This window comes from Siphateles boraxobius, unplaced genomic scaffold, assembly GCF_051911475.1.
Source record: "Siphateles boraxobius isolate OS27281-9 unplaced genomic scaffold, OSU_SipBor_1 19, whole genome shotgun sequence".
NCBI classification, from domain to species: domain Eukaryota; kingdom Metazoa; phylum Chordata; class Actinopteri; order Cypriniformes; family Leuciscidae; genus Siphateles; species Siphateles boraxobius.
This window is the reverse complement of record NW_027508799.1, coordinates 21402-40581: the sequence shown is the minus strand read 5'-3', so window position 1 is coordinate 40581 and position 19180 is coordinate 21402. Positions and strand designations below refer to the sequence as shown.

Here is a 19180-nt window from a genome sequence, read left to right as displayed (position 1 = left end):
GCAACTAAAAACATCAACCTGCGCCCTTGACGCACTTCCCACATCTTTTTTCAAAAATGTGTTACACAGCTTAGAAGCAGATCTCCTGGAAGTGGTAAATGCCTCACTTCTCTCTGGGAGTTTTCCGACCTCCCTGAAAACTGCTGTCGTCAAGCCCCTCCTGAAAAAGAGCAATCTGGATAAGACCATATTAAACAACTATAGACCGATATCAAATCTTCCTTTCATAGGCAAGATCATTGAAAAAGTTGTCTTCAATCAGCTGAACAAATTCTTAAGCTCGAATGGATACTTTGACCATTTTCAATCTGGTTTCCGACCGCACCACAGTACAGAGGCCGCGCTCATAAAGATAATAAATGATATTCGCTTAAATACTGATACAGGCAAATTATCAGTGCTGGTACTACTCGACCTCAGTGCTGCATTTGACACTGTCGATCACAAAATACTTCTTGACAGGCTGGAAAACTGGGTCGGGCTTTCTGGGATAGTCCTAAAATGGTTCAGGTCATACTTAGGAGGCAGAGGTTATTATGTGAGTATAGGAGACCATAAGTCTGAGTGGACATCCATGACATGCGGAGTCCCTCAAGGCTCAATTCTTGCGCCACTCCTATTCAACCTGTACATGCTCCCAATGAACCAAATAATGAGAAAGAACCAAATGGCTTACCATAGCTATGCAGACGACACACAGCTCTACTTATCCCTATCGCCTAACGATTACAGCCCCATTGACTCCCTTTGCCAATGCATTGATGAAGTAAACAATTGGATGTGCCAAAACTTTCTTCAGTTAAACAAAGACAAAACTGAAGTCATTGCGTTTGGAAACAAAGATGAAGTTCTCAAGGTGAACGCATACCTTCAGTCTAGGGGTCAAACAACTAAAAATCAAGTCAGGAATCTGGGTGTGTCTCTAGAGTCAGACCTTAGTTTCAGTAGTCATGTCAAAGCAATAACTAAATCAGCATATTATCACCTGAAAAATATTGCAAGAATTAGATGCTTTGTTTCCAGTCAAGACTTAGAAAAACTTGTGCATGCTTTCATCACCAGTAGGGTGGATTATTGTAATGGACTTCTCACTGGCCTTCCCAAAAAGACCATAAGACAGTTGCAGCTCATACATAACGCTGCTGCTAGGATTCTGAGCAGAACCAGAAAATATGAACACATCACACCAGTCCTCAGGTCTTTACACTGGCTGCCAGTTACATTTAGGATTGATTTTAAAGTATTATTACTGGTATATAAATCATTCAATGGCCTAGGATATGCTCAGTGAATATAAACCCAACAGATCACTCAGATCATTAGGATCACATCGGCTAGAAATACCAAGGGTTCACTCTAAGCATGGCGAGTCTGCTTTTAGCTACTATGCCAGCCGCAGCTGGAACCAGCTTCCAGAAGAGATCAGATGTGCTCCTACAGTAGTCACATTCAAATCCAGACTCAAAACACATCTGTTTAACTGTGCATTTACTGAATGAGCACTGTGCCACTGTTCGTCCGACTGTTTGCACTGTATTTTATTTTATGTTTTAATTATTCTGATTTCATTTGATTATTTCTGTATTTTATCTTTTGTTCCAATCTGTTTTAATTATTCTGATTTCTTTTGATTATTTTAATTTCTTCTATGTAAAGCACTTTGAATTACCATTGTGTATGAAATGTGCTATATAAATAAACTTGCCTTGCCTTGCCTAATAATAGCGGTCGCCGATTGGTCAAAAGTAAGCCACAGGAGAGAAACGCGATTGGTCAAAAGTAAGCCACAGGAGAGAAAGGCGATTGGTCAAAAGTAAGCCACAGGAGAGAAACACGATTGGTCAAAAGTAAGCCACAGGAGAGAACGCGATTGGTCAAAAGTAAGCCACAGCAGAGAAACACGATTGGCTCACGTGGGCTTACTTTGGGCTTACTTTGGCTCAATCGGTAGGAAGCAGTAGGCGCAAGCGAGAGGTAGTGGGATCGATGCCTGCATTCTCCAGTGCTGTCCATCCTTTTTACGCCCCCCTTCAAGGGGCACTACCTAGATGAGCTCTTGCGGCTCAGTGCTGCCGAAAAAGTTTTTTCAAACGAGGTACTGCACACATTCCTGGCAAAAGCAGGTCCCACCGAGATTTGAACTCGGATCGCTGGATTCAGAGCCCAGAGTGCTAACCATTACACCATGGAACCTTGGCGTGTGTCAACTTTTCCCATGAGCAGGAGGATTTAAGTCATTGAGTCCAGAAGCACGATAGCAAGGATTTAAGTCATTGAGTACAGAAGCACGATAGGAAGAAGCAGATGAAGCCTTTGCTTTTTAAGCCCATGTTTCCCCAATTCCGACTCGGTTTGAGAGTGCCAATTTCACCGCCACGTCAGCAGTTGCGCATCACCTCTGTTTTTTCCCTCCCTTCCGCAAAGAACCTAAAAAGGTTCCACCGAGATTTGAACTCGGATCGCTGGATTCAAAGCGCAATTTTTTGATTAAATCTACAATTAAAAGGTAGCCAGTGCAAAGTTGCCAGCAGAGAGGAAATGCGTCCTGTTTTTTTGTGGTCATTGGAAATCACGCTGCAGCACCTGCACACGTGCTAGGGATCGCGCCTCGTCTTTGTCTTTGAGAGCGATGGACACCTTCTCTCCATCATGGAGGGGAATTAGCTCAAATGGTAGAGCGCTTGCTTAGCATGCGAGAGGTAGTGGGATCGATGCCTGCTTTCTCCAGGGCTGTCCATCCTTTTTACGCCCCCCCTTCAAGGGGCACTACCTAGATGAGCTCTTGCGGCTCAGTGCTGCCGAAAAAGTTTTTTTGAACGAGGTACTGCACACATTCCTGGAAAAGCAGGTCCCACCGAGATTTGAACTCGGATCGCTGGATTCAGAGCCCAGACTGCTAACCATTACACCATGGAACCTTGGCGTGTGTCAACTTTTCCCATGAGCAGCAGAGATTTAAGTCATTGAGTCCAGAAGCACGATAGCAAGGAGCAAATGAAGCCTTTGCTTTTTAAGCCCATGTTTCCCCGATTCCGACTCGGTTTGAGAGTGCCAATTTCACCGCCACGTCAGCAGTTGCGCATCACCTCTGTTTTTTCCCTCCCTTCCACAAAGAACCTAAAAAGGTTCCACCGAGATTTGAACTCGGATCGCTGGAGTCAAAGCGCAATTTTTTGATTAAATCTACAATTAAAAGGTAGCCAGTGCAAAGTTGCCAGCACAGAGGAAATGCGGCCTCTTTTTTGTGGTCATTGGAAATCACGCTGCAGCACCTGCACACGTGCTAGGGCTCGCGCCTCGTCTTTGTCTTTGAGAGCGATGGACACCTCTTCTCCATCATCGAGGGGAAGTAACTCAAATGGTAGAGCGCTCGCTTAGCATGCGAGAGGTAGAGGGATCGATGCCTGCATTCTCCAGTGCTGTCCATCCTTTTTACGCCCCCCTTCAAGGGGCACTACCTAGATGAGCTCTTTCGGCTCAGTGCTGCCGAAAAAGTTTTTTCGAACGAGGTACTGCACACATTCCTGGCAAAAGCAGGTCCCACCGAGATTTGAACTCGGATCGCTGGATTCAGAGCCCAGAGTGCAAACCATTACACCGTGGAACCTTGGCGTGTGTCAACTTTTCCCATGAGCAGCAGAGATTTAAGTCATTGAGTCCAAAAGCACGATAGCAAGGAGCAGATGAAGCCTTTGCTTTTTAAGCCCATGTTTCCCCAATTCCGACTCTGTTTGAGAGTGCCAATTTCACTGCCACGTCAGCAGTTGCGCATCACCTCTGTTTTTTCCCACCCTTCCGCAAAGAACCTGAAAAGGTTCTACCGAGATTGGAACTTGGATCGCTGGATTCAAAGCCCAAAGTGCTAACCATTACACCATGGAACCAACACGTCCTGATAGCTGGCTGTCTGAGAGGCAGATAGCGATGAGGCTAGGTGGAATCAGGTAGACTAAAAGAGGCGGACGTGGTTCCTCTGCCGAAACCCGGGATATAAATATCCTGGTTGCCCTAATCAGGCTGAAGAGATTAAAAGCAAAGCCTAATAATGGGCTCGTCCGGGATTTGAACCCGGGACCTCTCGCACCCTAAGCAAGAATCATACCCCTATACCAATGAGCCGAAACATACATCCTCCCTGCTGCTGCCGGGCCGCAAACATTTCAGCTTGCATGGCTTAATGCGCAATTTTTTGATTAAATCTACAATTAAAAGGTAGCCAGTGCAAAGTTTCCAGCACAGAGGAAATGCGGCCTCTTTTTTTGTGGTCATTGGAAATCACGCTGCAGCACCTGCACACGAATAATGAGAAGCTTACTTACAGGAGCCTGGTCTGCAACACTGGACCCAGTTGATGTTGCAGGAGCAGAGGCAGCACTTGGCTGGACAGAAGGCTGTGGAGGAGACTGCAGAGGAGGCTGAACAGGGCGCAGAGGAGGAGACTGCAGAGGAGGCTGGGCAGGGCGCAGAGGAGGAGACTGCAGAGGAGGCTGGGCAGGGCGCAGAGGAGGAGACTGCAGAGGAGGCTGGGCAGGGCGCAGAGGAGGAACCTGCAGAGGAGGCTGGGCAGGGCGCTGCAGTCCTGTGGGTGGCTGTAGTGAGGATGGTCCTGGTGCAGAGGGACAGGGGTTGAAGGCCTTGCTGGAAAGATGGGAGTTGCTCTTTCCAGTGGACAGGAAGCTCTGCAGGCGACTGGGACACCTGGCCAGGGGTCCACAATGCTGGAGGAGCAGGATAAGGGACAGGAGCAGGGGCAGTAGCACGAGCCGGGGCAGGACAGGGCCTCTCGAGCCTGCAGTGGCTGGAGCGTAAAAAAAACACAACAAAATTATCTTATTGTTTTAGACTTTCACTGCATGACTTTCTCAGCTCTGCTGGACAGCTACTGCGATTACAAGGTTTACTGCAAAGCATGTATGATTAGTAGAGAGATGACATGATGATGAAAAGATGGAAGGAAGCAGTGAAAATCATCCTGTTTTTCATCCAAGCACCATTAGAAGAAATACAAGAAGAAAAAAAGATGGGATCAGCCAAGTGTGAAGCGAAGCAGACCAAACACTACAACAGCCACTTATTCCAAGGGGAGTGGGGGAAGTGTGAGATGACAAGAATGAGCTTTAGTCTGTGATTACGATAAAAAATGAAATAAAACCTTTTACATACACCTTTAAATTATCTTTTTTCCTTTGAGGATGTTCACTCAAAGAGTGAATGTAGATTGACACCTGAGAAGTGCCATTCCTCTGTGTTGTGAAATAAAATAATATGTCATTTAAAAAATACTGTTTTGTTTTATTTGTAATTGTTTGTAAAATATTGTTCAAGATTTACATACCTTGAGGAAGTTGTTCCTCAGCTTGCGAGGCTACAGTTGCCATCTCCAGGTCATCTTCCTCCTCAAAAAAATCCGTAGCAGCAGAGTCTGTAAAATAACATAAAACACTAAGCACATGTCACCAACACACTTGTATGCGTTAAGTGATACTCACCACATGTAAAGAGCTGTCTCCGGGCTGCGGACTCAGACGCAGGATGTACACGTGGTCCTGCAGCTGTTGAACACGTATTTTCGTTAGACATATATACTGCATAATATATACTGTAATGATTTTAAAGCTTGCAAATCACTTACAGGGTTTGGCTGGAGCCAAAATCTTTTGTGCCAGCTGTGAAGCAAATAAATGCATCCCCCGCGCCAACAGGGCCTTCACATTGGTCGCCAGCAGTGGCTTGTTCTTAGTGGCAGTAGGTGGAGGAGGAACAGACACAGTGGCAGTGGGCACAGCAGCAGTGAGGACAGATGCAGTGGGCACAGTGGTGGTGGGCACGTGGGCTGGAGCCTGCCTCTTCAGCACGTATGCTTTGAAAAGGGCCATATTGGTGTTAGGCCTGGCCTTTGCCTTCTTCAGGTAGGTGATGAGAGCCTGGGCCTCCTTGCTTGGGTCCTCATACACCTCATTCATTGACCTACCCTTAAAATCCCCAAACTCCACCATCAGACATCCAGAGTCTCCTGTCCTCTGGGCCTCCTGCAGCATGGCCTGTTTTATAAGATACACCTCCACAGCCTCGCCTACCTCCCTGATCTGCGAGGTGTATCTGAGGAACAGGTGTTTGTTGTCCGACAGCGGGTTGTCCCTCTCCTCCTCCCCCAAAATGCTGCTGACCAGATAGCAGGCATACCCCAGTGAGTTCTCCAGCAGCCACAGGAACCTCTGACCCGGGTGTTTCCCAAACTGGATCTTGCAGTGAGCCAGAACCAGGAACTGGTCTCCAGGATTCCCTCCATTCTGCCTCACAAAGGCAGTGGCCTCAGCCAGGACCTCCTCCTTACACCTGGCCCTCCCTGCCAACACGATCTTCCTCCTATTGGCCTCCTCAGTTGGCCCCATAAGGAGTCGACCCTCAGAGGTTCTTCGTAAAACCGGGTATGCATACATAATCTGAAAGGACACAGGCATAAACAGATCGTTACATAGCTGTCATATTCCAACTGAAAGTATTTTACTACAGCATTTCTTTTTTATGTAATTAATTATTATAATATTATAATAATTAATGATTATTATTATTATGAGCATAAGCATTATTGTTTTTATACAACTGTGAATCACTTTGAATTGCCTTGTGTACAAATTGTAAATAGTGTGATGAACTTATTAATAAGAAAATAAATAACACTTCTTGATACAATCTTGCTGGTATCATGCCATACTTAAATCGTTTTGTTTTGTTTAGCTTTTGTGGCAGAGATTACTAAGAAACACCAAATATAACATAAAGGCGTTTATGACAATTCATAATAATATGATCATCAAACAGATCTAAAACTTAAAATGGTATATCAAATCGTTTTGGTATATCTTTTATAACATAGTTGAGAATCATTTGTTGAAACAAAAAAACACTTGTTTTTGCCTATTCATGTCTTTTTAAATATGTATAACATAGTATTTAAAAAGATAACATAAATATGTATACTGGTGTATAACATACTATAGTATAACATATATGAATTAAACTTTTTTTTTTAAAGGTTTTAGTAAAAATCTTCTTGTGCTCAAAATAATGTAATGAATGACACAAAAAAATACTAAATTAACAACAACAAAAAAATGGTTTAAGGAGGATATAGCTTAATTAGCGGTCGGCTAATTATCTTGACAGTAGTGGCATGTTTTTTACTGTATATCATGGTAAAGTTGCAGGTTCAAATGTACAGAAGAAAACGTGTGCTATTACACGCTAGCTAGCTTTATTGGCATGTTTAATTGTCTAAAAACAAACACTGTTTATGAATAAATAATGATCGATTATACAGTCGTGAAGAATAGACTTACCTGTTGCAAAGATTGCAAAGATGACGATAATAATAGCGGTCGCCGATTGGTCAAAAGTAAGCCACAGGAGCAGAGCCAGGAGAGAAACGCGATTGATCAAAAGTAAGCCACAGGAGAGAAAGGCGATTGGTCAAAAGTAAGCCACAGGAGAGAAACACGATTGGTCAAAAGTAAGCCACTGGAGAGAACGCGATTGGTCAAAAGTAAGCCACAGCAGAGAAACACGATTGGCTCACGTGGGCTCACTTTGGGCTTACTTTGGCTCAATCGGTAGGAAGCAGTAGGCGCAAGCGAGAGGTAGTGGGATCGATGCCTTTATTCTCCAGTGCTGTCCATCCTTTTTACGCCCCCCTACAAGGGGCACTACCTAGATGAGCTCTTGCGGCTCAGTGCTGCCGAAAAAGTTTTTTCGAACGAGGTACTGCACACATTCCTGGCAAAAGCAGGTCCCACCGAGATTTGAACTCGGATCGCTGGATTCAGAGCCCAGAGTGCTAACCATTACACCATGGAACCTTGGCGTGTGTCAACTTTTCCCATGAGCACCAGAGATTTAAGTCATTGAGTCCAGAAGCACGATAGCAAGGATTTAAGTCATTGAGTCCAGAAGCACAATAGCAAGGAGCAAATGAAGCCTTTGCTTTTTAAGCCCATGTTTCCCCAATTCCGACTCGGTTTGAGAGTGCCAATTTCACCGCCACGTCAGCAGTTGCGCATCACCTCTGTTTTTTCCCTCCCTTCCGCAAAGAACCTAAAAAGGTTCCACCGAGATTTGAACTCGGATCGCTGGATTCAAAGCGCAATTTTTTGATGAAATCTACAATTAAAAGGTAGCCAGTGCAAAGTTGCCAGCACAGAGGAAATGCGGCCTGTTTTTTTGTGGTCATTGGAAATCACGCTGCAGCACCTGCACACGTGCTAGGGATCGCGCCTCGTCTTTGTCTTTGAGAGCGATGGACACCTTCTCTCCATCATCGAGGGGAATTAGCTCAAATGGTAGAGCGCTCGCTTAGCATGCGAGGGGTAGCGTGATCGATGCCTGCATTGTCCAGTGCTGTCCATCCTTTTTACGCCCCCCTTCAAGGGGCACTACCTAGATGAGCTCTTGCGGCTCAGTGCTGCCGAAAATGTTTTTTCGAACGAGGTACTGCACACATTCCTAGCAAATGCAGGTCCCACCGAGATTTGAACTCGGATCGCTGGATTCAAAGCCCAGAGTGCTAACCATTACACCATGGAACCAACACACTCTGCTAGCTGGCTGTCTGAGAGGCAGATAGCGATGAGGCTAGGTGGAATCAGGTAGACTAAAAGAGGCGGACGTGGTTCCTCTGCCGAAACCCGGGATTGAACCAGGGACCTTCAGATCTTCAGTCAAACGGTCTCCCAACTGAGCTATTTCGGCCAGGTACTTGTATGATTTAGCCAGCACGGATGTCTGGGAGACCGCCCGTCATTTTCGAGAAGAGCAGAGCGAAGGTCCCAGAGAGAAAATGAGTGGCCCATACGGGGATCGAACCCGCGACCTTGGCGTTATTAGCACCACGCTCTAACCAACTGAGCTAACCGGCCTCTCTCTGGCACATTTTATCCCCAATTTCTCAGAAATATCCTCGTTGCCCTAATCAGGCTGAAGAGATTAAAAGCAAAGCCTAATAATGGGCTCGTCCGGGATTTGAACCCGGGACCTCTCGCACCCTAAGCGAGAATCATACCCCTAGACCAACGAGCCGATACATACATCCTCCCTGCTGCTGCCGGGCCGCAAACATTTCAGCTTGCATGGCTTAAAGCTCAATTTTTTGATTAAATCTACAATTAAAAGGTAGCCGGTGCAAAGTTTCCAGCACAGAGGAAATGGGGCCTCTTTTTTTGTGGTCATTGGAAGTCACGCTGCAGCACCTGCACACGAATAATGAGAAGCTTACTTACAGGAGCCTGGTCTGCAACACTGGACCCAGTTGATGTTGCAGGAGCAGAGGCAGCACTTGGCTGGACAGAAGGCTGTGGAGGAGACTGCAGAGGAGGCTGAACAGGGCGCAGAGGAGGAGACTGCAGAGGAGGCTGGGCAGGGCGCAGAGGAGGAGACTGCAGAGGAGGCTGGGCAGGGCGCAGAGGAGGAGACTGCAGAGGAGGCTGGGCAGGGCGCAGAGGAGGAGACTGCAGAGGAGGCTGGGCAGGGCGCTGCAGTCCTGTGGGTGGCTGTAGTGAGGATGGTCCTGGTGCAGAGGGACAGGGGTTGAAGGCCTTGCTGGAAAGATAGGAGTTGCTCTTTCCAGTGGACAGGAAGCTCTGCAGGCGACTGGGACACCTGGCCAGGGGTCCACAATGCTGGAGGAGCAGGATAAGGGGCAGGAGCAGGGGCAGTAGCACGAGCCGGGGCAGGAGCAGGGCCTCTCGAGCCTGCAGTGGCTGGAGCGTAAAAAAACACAACAAAATTATCTTATTGTTTTAGACTTTCACTGCATGACTTTCTCAGCTCTGCTGGACAGCTACTGCGATTACAAGGTTTACTGCAAAGCATGTATGATTAGTAGAGAGATGACATGATGATGAAAAGATGGAAGGAAGCAGTGAAAATCATCCTGTTTTTCATCCAAGCACCATTAGAAGAAATACAAGAAGAAAAAAAGATGGGATCAGCCAAGTGTGAAGCGAAGCAGACCAAACACTACAACAGCCACTTATTCCAAGGGGAGGGGGGGAAGTGTGAGATGACAAGAATGAGCTTTAGTCAGTGATTACGTTAAAAAATTAAATAAAACCTTTTTCATACACCTTTAAATTATCTTTTTTCCTTTGAGGATGTTCACTCAAAGAGTGAATGTAGATTGACACCTGAGAAGTGCCATTCCTCTGTGTTGTGAAATAAAATAATATGTCATTTAAAAAATACTGTTTTGTTTTATTTGTAATTGTTTGTAAAATATTGTTCAAGATTTACATACCTTGAGGAAGTTGTTCCTCAGCTTGCGAGGCTACAGTTGCCATCTCCAGGTCATCTTCCTCCTCAAAAAAATCCGTAGCACAGAGTCTGTAAAATAACATGAAACACTAAGCACATGTCACCAACACACTTGTATGCGTTAAGTGATACTCACCACATGTAAAGAGCTGTCTCCGGGCTGCGGACTCAGACGCAGGATGTACACGTGGTCCTGCAGCTGTTGAACATGTATTTTTGTTAGACATATATACTGCATAATATATACTGTAATGATTTTAAAGATTGCAAATCACTTACAGGGTTTGGCTGGAGCCAAAATCTTTTGTGCCAGCTGTGAAGCAAATAAATGCTTCCCCCGCGCCAACAGGGCCTTCACATTGGTCGCCAGCAGTGGCCTGTTCTTAGTGGCAGTAGGTGGAGGAGGAACAGACACAGTGGCAGTGGGCACAGCAGCAGTGAGGACAGATGCAGTGGGCACAGTGGTGGTGGGCACGTGGGCTGGAGCCTGCCTCTTCAGCACGTATGCTTTGAAAAGGGCCATATTGGTGTTAGGCCTGGCCTTTGCCTTCTTCAGGTAGGTGATGAGAGCCTGGGCCTCCTTGCTTGGGTCCTCATACACCTCCTTCATTGACCTACCCTTAAAATCCCCAAACTCTACCATCAGACATCCAGAGTCTCCTGTCCTCTGGGCCTCCTGCAGCATGGCCTGTTTTATATGATACACCTCCACAGCCTCGCCTACCTCCCTGATCTGCGAGGTGTATCTGAGGAACAGGTGTTTGTTGTCCGACAGCGGGTTGTCCATCTCCTCCTCCCCCAAAATGCTGCTGACCAGATAGCAGGCATACCCCAGTGAGTTCTCCAGCAGCCACAGGAACCTCTGACCCTGGTGTTTCCCAAACTGGATCTTGCAGTGAGCCAGAACCAGGAACTGGTCTCCAGGATTCCCTCCATTCTGCCTCACAAAGGCAGTGGCCTCAGCCAGGACCTCCTCCTTACACCTGGCCCTCCCTGCCAACACGATCTTCCTCCTATTGGCCTCCTCAGTTGGCCCCATAAGGAGTCGACCCTCAGAGGTTCTTCGTAAAACCGGGTATGCATACATAATCTGAAAGGACACAGGCATAAACAGAACGTTACATAGCTGTCATATTCCAACTGAAAGTATTTTACTACAGCATTTCTTTTTTATGTAATTAATTATTATAATATTATAATAATTAATGATTATTATTATTATGAGCATAAGCATTATTGTTTTTTATACAACTGTGAATCACTTTGAATTGCCTTGTGTACAAATTGTAAATAGTGTGATGAACTTATTAATAAGAAAATAAATAACACTTCTTGGTACAATCTTGCTGGTATCATGCCATGCTTAAATCGTTTTGTTTTGTTTAGCTTTTGTGGCAGAGATTACTAAGAAACACCAAATATAACATAAAGGCGTTTATGACAATTCATAATAATATGATCATCAAACAGATCTAAAACTTAAAATGGTATATCAAATCGTTTTGGTATATCTTTTATAACATAGTTGAGAATCATTTGTTGAAACAAAAAAACACTTGTTTTTGCCTATTCATGTCTTTTTAAATATGTATAACATAGTATTTAAAAAGATAACATAAATATGTATACTGGTGTATAACATACTATAGTATAACATATATGAATTAAACTTTTTTTTTAAAGGTTTTAGTAAAAATCTTCTTGTGCTCAAAATAATGTAATGAATGACACAAAAAAATACTAAATTAACAACAACAAAAAAATGGTTTAAGGAGGATATAGCTTAATTAGCGGTCGGCTAATTATCTTGACAGTAGTGGCATGTTTTTTACTGTATATCATGGTAAAGTTGCAGGTTCACATGTACAGAAGAAAACGTGTGCTATTACACGCTAGCTAGCTTTATTGGCATGTTTAATTGTCTAAAAACAAACACTGTTTATTAATAAATAATGATCGATTATACAGTTGTGAAGAATAGACTTACCTGTTGCAAAGATGACGATAATTACTACTGATGACGACTACTTCCTGCTCAGCTACTGTTCAGACGCTCTCGCTTACTGCTCCGCGCTTTGCTCTATCGCTTTTATATTTCTATATTTTATCTCCTTTTATCACCTAATTTTAACTTCAGCAAATCAGCACGGTGCTCAAACGCTTGGATTACTACAAAAAAAAGCAGAATTATTTTATTCGACCAGCCTCCCACTGAAAGCTTACATTCCGGGGAAGAGAAAACACAACTGCCTACATTCATAAGGATAAGAAAATGCCTCCTCTGGAATCTACTTGCTGCTCCAACTGCCACAGACTTTTACAAAGGATTGCAATTCTTGAAAAAAAGTTAATTGCGGGACCACCAAACCAGACGGAACACACAACAGAGCTTCGTCATGGACGTCCTCAGCATACAGCCGGTGAGTCCCATGAATCTAGTGCTTCTCGACAGGCCATACTGAGTGTAGAGAAACAAGCCGATTGTTTTACTAATCGATGGCACAAACAGGGTGCGAGACCCAAAGGCACTCGAGACATCAGATTGTCACGAGCATCACATATTACTGCAGTAGCATCCTCTACCCCAGATACGGCTCTGACAAGGACTGCAAACACTGGTCTCCTACCACCGCCTATACATCTTGAGAACAGATTTGAAGTATTAATGAATGAGGAATCCCCAAATTTGATGAACGTGATCGCACACAGACAGAATCAGCCAGTAGCTAACACTGATGCTAACTGGGGCTCAAGGTCGAGCAGACAGCGGCACTCAGCTCACAGTGCAGTCGAGCCCAGGACTCTGATAGTGGGCGACTCCGTAATCAGAAACATTAATAGCAGGGATACAACAACGTGCTGCCTTCCACAAGCAACAACTTCTGATGTAAACAGGGAACTTCAGAACATTCTGATGAAACATAAGACTGCAAATCGACTCATCATTCATGTGGGGAAGAATGATATTCATAAAGAGCAGTCGGAACTTCTTAAAAAGGATTTCAATGAACTTTTTGAAACACTTAAAAGACTGAAAGTTCAAACATTCATCAGTGGACCACTCCCAGCAAGAGGAACAAACAGGTTTTCATGGTTGCTTGGGCTTAACCTGTTAAGCTTCAAGCCCACTTTTGAAAAATCCCCAGAAATGGCATACCCAAACTTAAACAGATACAGTTCAAGAACCCTTTGCACTAAAAGCACAAGTATGATCTCATTTGAAAGCTGACACCTAGTAGTTTATTGTAAATGTAGAATTAATTATTTTCATAATGAATTTTTTTTTTTAAATAGCTTCAAAGTTTTGTAAAGTTATTAGAAATTTATTTTTATGAAACATCTTCATAAAAATAAAATTGAAGTTGGCCCTGGAGCAATCTAGAAATGCACTGCAGCTAAAGCCATATGTGTGACCATTTTATATTTAAAATCTGAAAATGATAAGTCTAAAACTCTGTATTTAGTTAAATGTTTTTCAAGATCATGTCAAATTACTTTATTTTGATTAGACTCTAAAATGCAAACTGATGTTTAGTCATCTTCTGAGTCATCTATTCAGTCTATTGTCTCTATTGTTTTGTGGTGCAAACGAGCCCACTTCATTGTCAGTCTCCCCTGCACACATTTACACCTCTCCAGACTGGTTATGGCTCTAAATATGCATTTCTTTTGTCTGCATTATAGCTACTAACGACTGGCTATTCACAGGCTATTCATAGGGTTTCAAAACCTAATTTCTTTTATCAAAGTTCTCACTAAATATTTGAAACTGGTATCAAATGCACTGAAACATTTCAGTAAGCATTCCTATTTAGAAAAAAATCATAAAACAATAACTGCTGGTGGCAGGTGCACCTTGGCTAGCTAGCATGTTAGCTTAGCACACCATCAATACACGATGGTGAATTAAAACCATGTTTGTGCTCCAAACTTACTTTATAACGCAAGTCGAGTGTTTTAAATAATCTTCTGTGATCTAATTTGGCTTCAGATAAAAAAAAATCCGACAGAAAATGTATTATTTATAGTGTTCTGCACGATGATGAAATCTATATCGATTAGCATTACATTATAAATATAATCTATTATTATGAAATACCTGGCATGGCTTGAAGAACACAGGTAACTCAAATATCATTGCAATCATGTTTATTGTCTTCAAAACATCTTTATCTGCATGTTACAGCGATCTCTGTCAGCTACTTTCTGTATCAGTGACGTCCTGGAATGTCACATGACTATGGGTCTTCTTCGTGATCCATATATGGACTATTATTGTGCATATAGCGCCCTCAGGCTATTGGTATGAATTGAAAAAACAGCACATCTCAGTAAGAAGCGATCATAATGATTACATCGACGCATTTGGGTATAAATTCAATAAATATTATTCCTGTATATAGAAATATGATGTGAATCTATGAGAATATATCAATATTTCTCCAAGTCTGCACATTTTTGAGCTAAAGCCCTGAGGGACGATGTTTTGTGAATCGCTGTCATGACGACAGCACGGAGTGTTTTTTATGAATGGACCAGCTGACGCTCATAATTCATATTAAAGGTATCGACTCATTTTTTTATTTCATAACTCCTGACACAAATTAAGACATAACTGTCACTATAAGTTTCTCAGAATACAATAGTGGTCAAATACTGAATCTTGAGAATTATATCTTTTTAACGATGTATAGTTTGTCAAGGTATAACATTAAATCTGATAGTAAATTTGAACTAAATAAACAAAAAACGCGTCAGTGCGCCGACGCTCTGGCAACGGTTAACAGGTTAATACATGGCTGCAAAAAACCTGCAATATAAAAGGAGTGAACTTTATTGACAACTTCAATCTTTTCTGGAGTCAGAGGCAACTGTTTCAACAGGATGGCCACCACCCAAACAAACTTGGTTCAAGAGTGCCAAAGGACAATATCTACTTCTCCCTCCGTCATCCTTCTGCAATGTGTGCCAATCCACTCAACCTGAATGGCACACACACACCTGGATACAGTATGAATGACCACAGGATTTCACTTCAGCACCTGAATGGACATGCGGTTGACACATCACACAAGGACAGTGATAACACCACTCAGCCACAACAACCTCTGCTCACGGACACAATCTCAGCTGAGCCCTGCCCACAGAGCTCACCACAGACAGACTGTGACATACCAGCACTGCTCCAAGATACAGCACCCATAGACGACTTTCTGGAAAACAGCCAGGGAAACCAGGACAGCATATTACAGCCTCCAATAACACCAGAGCAAAAATCCCTCTCACCGGAAACATTATCACTCTCTCCAGCATCTCCACTTCTGTGCTTCTCAGAGAAAATGGAACAACTGGTGCATGCTGGAACTAGACTATCCCACTCTTTTGCTGCGAGCCCCCAGATACCAACCAAAAAAACGCCAGGCCCCACAACCACCAAAGCCTGCGGGCCCAGCTCGCCCTCCCCCTCCTCCTGTGAGAGCTCTTCGGCCTCAAATGGTAAATTAGCTCAAATGGTAGAGCGCTTGCTTAGCATGCGAGAGGTAGCGGGATTGATGCCTCCATTCTCCAGGGCTGTCCATCCTTTTTACGCCCCCCCTTCATGGGGCACTACCTAGATGAGCTCTTGCGGCTCAGTGCTGCCGAAAAAGTTTTTTTGAACGAGGTACTGCACACATTCCTGGAAAAGCAGGTCCCACCGAGATTTGAACTCGGATCGCTGGATTCAGAGCCAAGAGTGCTAACCATTACACCATGGAACCTTGGCGTGTGTCAACTTTTCCCATGAGCAGCAGAGATTTGAATTGCCTTGTGTACAAATTGTAAATAGTGTGATGAACTTATTAATAAGAAAATAAATAACACTTGTTGGTACAATCTTGCTGGTATCATGCCATGCTTAAATCGTTTTGTTTTGTTTAGCTTTTGTGGCAGAGATTACTAAGAAACACCAAATATTACATAAAGGCGTTTATGACAATTCATAATAATATGATCATCAAACAGATCTAAAACTTAAAATGGTATATCAAATCGTTTTGGTATATCTTTTATAACATAGTTGAGAGTCATTTGTTGAAACAAAAAAACACTTGTTTTTGCCTCTTCATGTATTTTTAAATATGTATAACATAGTATTTAAAAAGATAACATAAATATGTATACTGGTGTATAACATAGTATAGTATAACATATATGAATTAAACTTTTTTTTTAAAAGGTTTTAGTAAAAATCTTCTTGTGCTCAAAATAATGTAATGAATGACAAAAATGAGGATGGAGGAATCGAATGAAAGCTTTTTTATACATTGGAATACTTGATCACTCGAGCGTCACTTCATAGCGTCATCAGCAGCGCTCAAAGGATCTGCCCTCATGTTGTTGCAGTTTGTTTATTTAAGAAATTCATAATAAATAATAATAAAGCAAGATACCCTGTTGAAATATGTGTAATGTGTGGTTTATATAAACTGCAAAGGAAAAGTACACTTTAAAACAGATTGTGACCGATGTGAAGGGGGAGGAGAATGTATACGTGCGTCACGTTTAGTCAATAAAACACTTCCGCATAGGATACACCTGTGTATCCTCGCTCATGACTCCTCTGAAAGCCTCCTCACTCCTCGATCCTCGCCTCCTCGCGGTGCAATTAGAGAATTGAGATGTCCTTCAAGATGGCTGAGCTCGATCGGTTTCCGGGTCATAGGATGGAGGACAGAGGAACGAGGAGACGAGGAGGGATATTGAGAAGCACCCTATGTTTCCCCAATTCCGACTCGGTTTGAGAGTGCCAATTTCACCGCCACGTCAGCAGTTGCGCATCACCTCTGTTTTTTCCCTCCCTTCCGCGAAGAACCTAAAAAATGTTCTACCGAGATTTGAAATCGGATCGCTGGATTCAAAGCCCGGAGTGCTAACCATTACACCATGGAACCAACACACCCTCCCAGCTGTCTGTCTGAGAGGCAGATAGCGATGAGGCTAGGTGGAATCAGGTAGCTTAAATGAGGCGGGCGTGGTTCCTCTGCCGAAACCCGAGATTGAACCAGGGACCTTTAGATCTTCAGTCTAACACTCTCCCAACTGAGCTATTTCGGCCAGATACTCGTGCTGTTTAGCCTGGCAAATGAAGGTCCCACCGAGATTTGAATTCGGATCACTGGATTCAGAGCCCAGAGTGCTAACCCTTACACCATGGAACCTCGGCATGTGTCAACTTTTCCCATGAGGTGCAGAGATTTAAGTAATTCAGTCCAGAAGCGCGATAGCAAGGAGCAAAAGAAGCCTTTGCCTTTTAAGCCCATGTTTCCCCAATTCCGACTCGGTTTGAGAGTGCCAATTTCACCGCCACGTCAGCAGTTGCGCATCACCTCTGTTTTTCCCCTCCCTTCCGCAAAGATCCTAAAAAGGTTCCACCGAGATTTGAACTCGGATCGCTGGATTCAAAGCCCAGAGTGCTAACCATTACACCATGAAACCAAAACACCCTGCTAACTGGCTGTCTGAGAGGTGGAATAAGGTAGAGTAAAAGAGGCGGAGGTTGTTCCTCTGCCGAAACCCGGGATTGAACCAGGGACCTTTAGATCTTCAGTCTAACGCTCTCCCAGCTGAGCTATTTCGGCCAGGTACTTGTGTGGTTCAGCCAGCATGGATGTATGGGAGACCGCCCGTTATTTTCGAGAAGAGCAGAACGAAGGTCACAGAGTGGCCCGTAAAGGGATCGAACCCGCGACCTTGGCGTTATTAGCACCACGCTCTAACCAACTGAGCTAACCGGCCTCACTCTGGCACATTTTATCCCCAATTGCTCAGAAATATCCTGGTTGCCCTAATCAGGCTGAAGAGATTAAAAGCAAAGCCTAATAATGGGCTTGTCCGCGATTTGAACCCGGGACCTCTCGCACCCTAAGCGAGAATCATACCCCTAGACCAACGAGCCGAAACATACATCCTCCGTGCTGCTGTCGGGCCGCAAACATTTCAGCTTCCATGGCTTAAAGCGCAATTTTCTTATTAAATCAACAATTAAAAGGTAGCCGGTGCAAAGTTTCCAGCACAGAGGAAATGGGGCCTCTTTTCGCTCATGACTCCTCTGAAAGCCTCCTCACTCCTCGATCCTCGCCTCCTCGCGGTGCAATTAGAGAATTGAGATGTCCTTCAAGATGGCTGAGCTCGATCGGTTTCCGGGTCATAGGATGGAGGACAGAGGAACGAGGAGACGAGGAGGGATATTGAGAAGCAGCCTATGTTTCCCCAATTCCGACTCGGTTTGAGAGTGCCAATTTCACCGCCACATCAGCAGTTGCGCATCACCTCTGTTTTTTCCCTCCCTTCCGCGAAGAACCTAAAAAATTTTCTACCGAGATTTGAATTCGGATCACTGGATTCAGAGCCCAGAGTGCTAACCCTTACACCATGGAACCTCGGCGTGTGTCAACTTTTCCCATGAGGTGCAGAGATTTAAGTCATTCAGTCCAGAAGCGCGATAGCAAGGAGCAAAAGAAGCCTTTGCCTTTTAAGCCCATGTTTCCCCAATTCCGACTCGGTTTGAGAGTGCCAATTTCACCGCCACGTCAGCAGTTGCGCATCACCTCTGTTTTTCCCATCCCTTCCGCAAAGATCCTAAAAAGGTTCCACCGAGATTTGAACTCGGATCGCTGGATTCAAAGCCCAGAGTGCTAACCATTACACCATGAAACCAAATCACCCTGCTAACTGGCTGTCTGAGAGGTGGAATAAGGTAGACTAAAAGAGGCGGAGGTTGTTCCTCTGCCGAAACCCAGGATTGAACCAGGGACCTTTAGATCTTCAGTCTAACGCTCTCCCAACTGAGCTATTTCTGCCAGGTACTTGTGTGGTTTAGCCAGCATTGATGTAT

The 19180-nt window shown here is 44.1% G+C and overlaps 12 non-coding genes across 12 annotated transcripts; all 12 read right to left on the bottom strand.

Annotated features, from left to right (window-relative positions):
- Positions 1–2121: 2121 nt before the first annotated feature.
- On the bottom strand, positions 2122–2193 carry trnaq-cug (transfer RNA glutamine (anticodon CUG)). The gene has a single exon. It is a non-coding gene; the product is annotated as a tRNA-Gln (tRNA).
- A 653-nt stretch (positions 2194–2846) lies between these two features.
- Positions 2847–2918, bottom strand: trnaq-cug (transfer RNA glutamine (anticodon CUG)). Its single transcript has one exon. It is a non-coding gene; the product is annotated as a tRNA-Gln (tRNA).
- Positions 2919–7784: 4866 nt separating this feature from the next.
- On the bottom strand, positions 7785–7856 carry trnaq-cug (transfer RNA glutamine (anticodon CUG)). Its single transcript has one exon. It is a non-coding gene; the product is annotated as a tRNA-Gln (tRNA).
- A 654-nt stretch (positions 7857–8510) lies between these two features.
- trnaq-uug (transfer RNA glutamine (anticodon UUG)) lies at positions 8511–8582 on the bottom strand. The gene has a single exon. It is a non-coding gene; the product is annotated as a tRNA-Gln (tRNA).
- Positions 8583–8838: 256 nt separating this feature from the next.
- Positions 8839–8912, bottom strand: trnai-aau (transfer RNA isoleucine (anticodon AAU)). Its single transcript has one exon. It is a non-coding gene; the product is annotated as a tRNA-Ile (tRNA).
- Positions 8913–9000: 88 nt separating this feature from the next.
- On the bottom strand, positions 9001–9072 carry trnap-agg (transfer RNA proline (anticodon AGG)). The gene has a single exon. It is a non-coding gene; the product is annotated as a tRNA-Pro (tRNA).
- A 6920-nt stretch (positions 9073–15992) lies between these two features.
- On the bottom strand, positions 15993–16064 carry trnaq-cug (transfer RNA glutamine (anticodon CUG)). Its single transcript has one exon. It is a non-coding gene; the product is annotated as a tRNA-Gln (tRNA).
- Positions 16065–17327: 1263 nt separating this feature from the next.
- trnaf-gaa (transfer RNA phenylalanine (anticodon GAA)) lies at positions 17328–17400 on the bottom strand. Its single transcript has one exon. It is a non-coding gene; the product is annotated as a tRNA-Phe (tRNA).
- A 309-nt stretch (positions 17401–17709) lies between these two features.
- trnaq-uug (transfer RNA glutamine (anticodon UUG)) lies at positions 17710–17781 on the bottom strand. Its single transcript has one exon. It is a non-coding gene; the product is annotated as a tRNA-Gln (tRNA).
- A 70-nt stretch (positions 17782–17851) lies between these two features.
- trnaf-gaa (transfer RNA phenylalanine (anticodon GAA)) lies at positions 17852–17924 on the bottom strand. The gene has a single exon. It is a non-coding gene; the product is annotated as a tRNA-Phe (tRNA).
- An 83-nt stretch (positions 17925–18007) lies between these two features.
- Positions 18008–18081, bottom strand: trnai-aau (transfer RNA isoleucine (anticodon AAU)). The gene has a single exon. It is a non-coding gene; the product is annotated as a tRNA-Ile (tRNA).
- An 849-nt stretch (positions 18082–18930) lies between these two features.
- Positions 18931–19002, bottom strand: trnaq-uug (transfer RNA glutamine (anticodon UUG)). The gene has a single exon. It is a non-coding gene; the product is annotated as a tRNA-Gln (tRNA).
- Between the last annotated feature and the right edge of the window lie 178 nt (positions 19003–19180).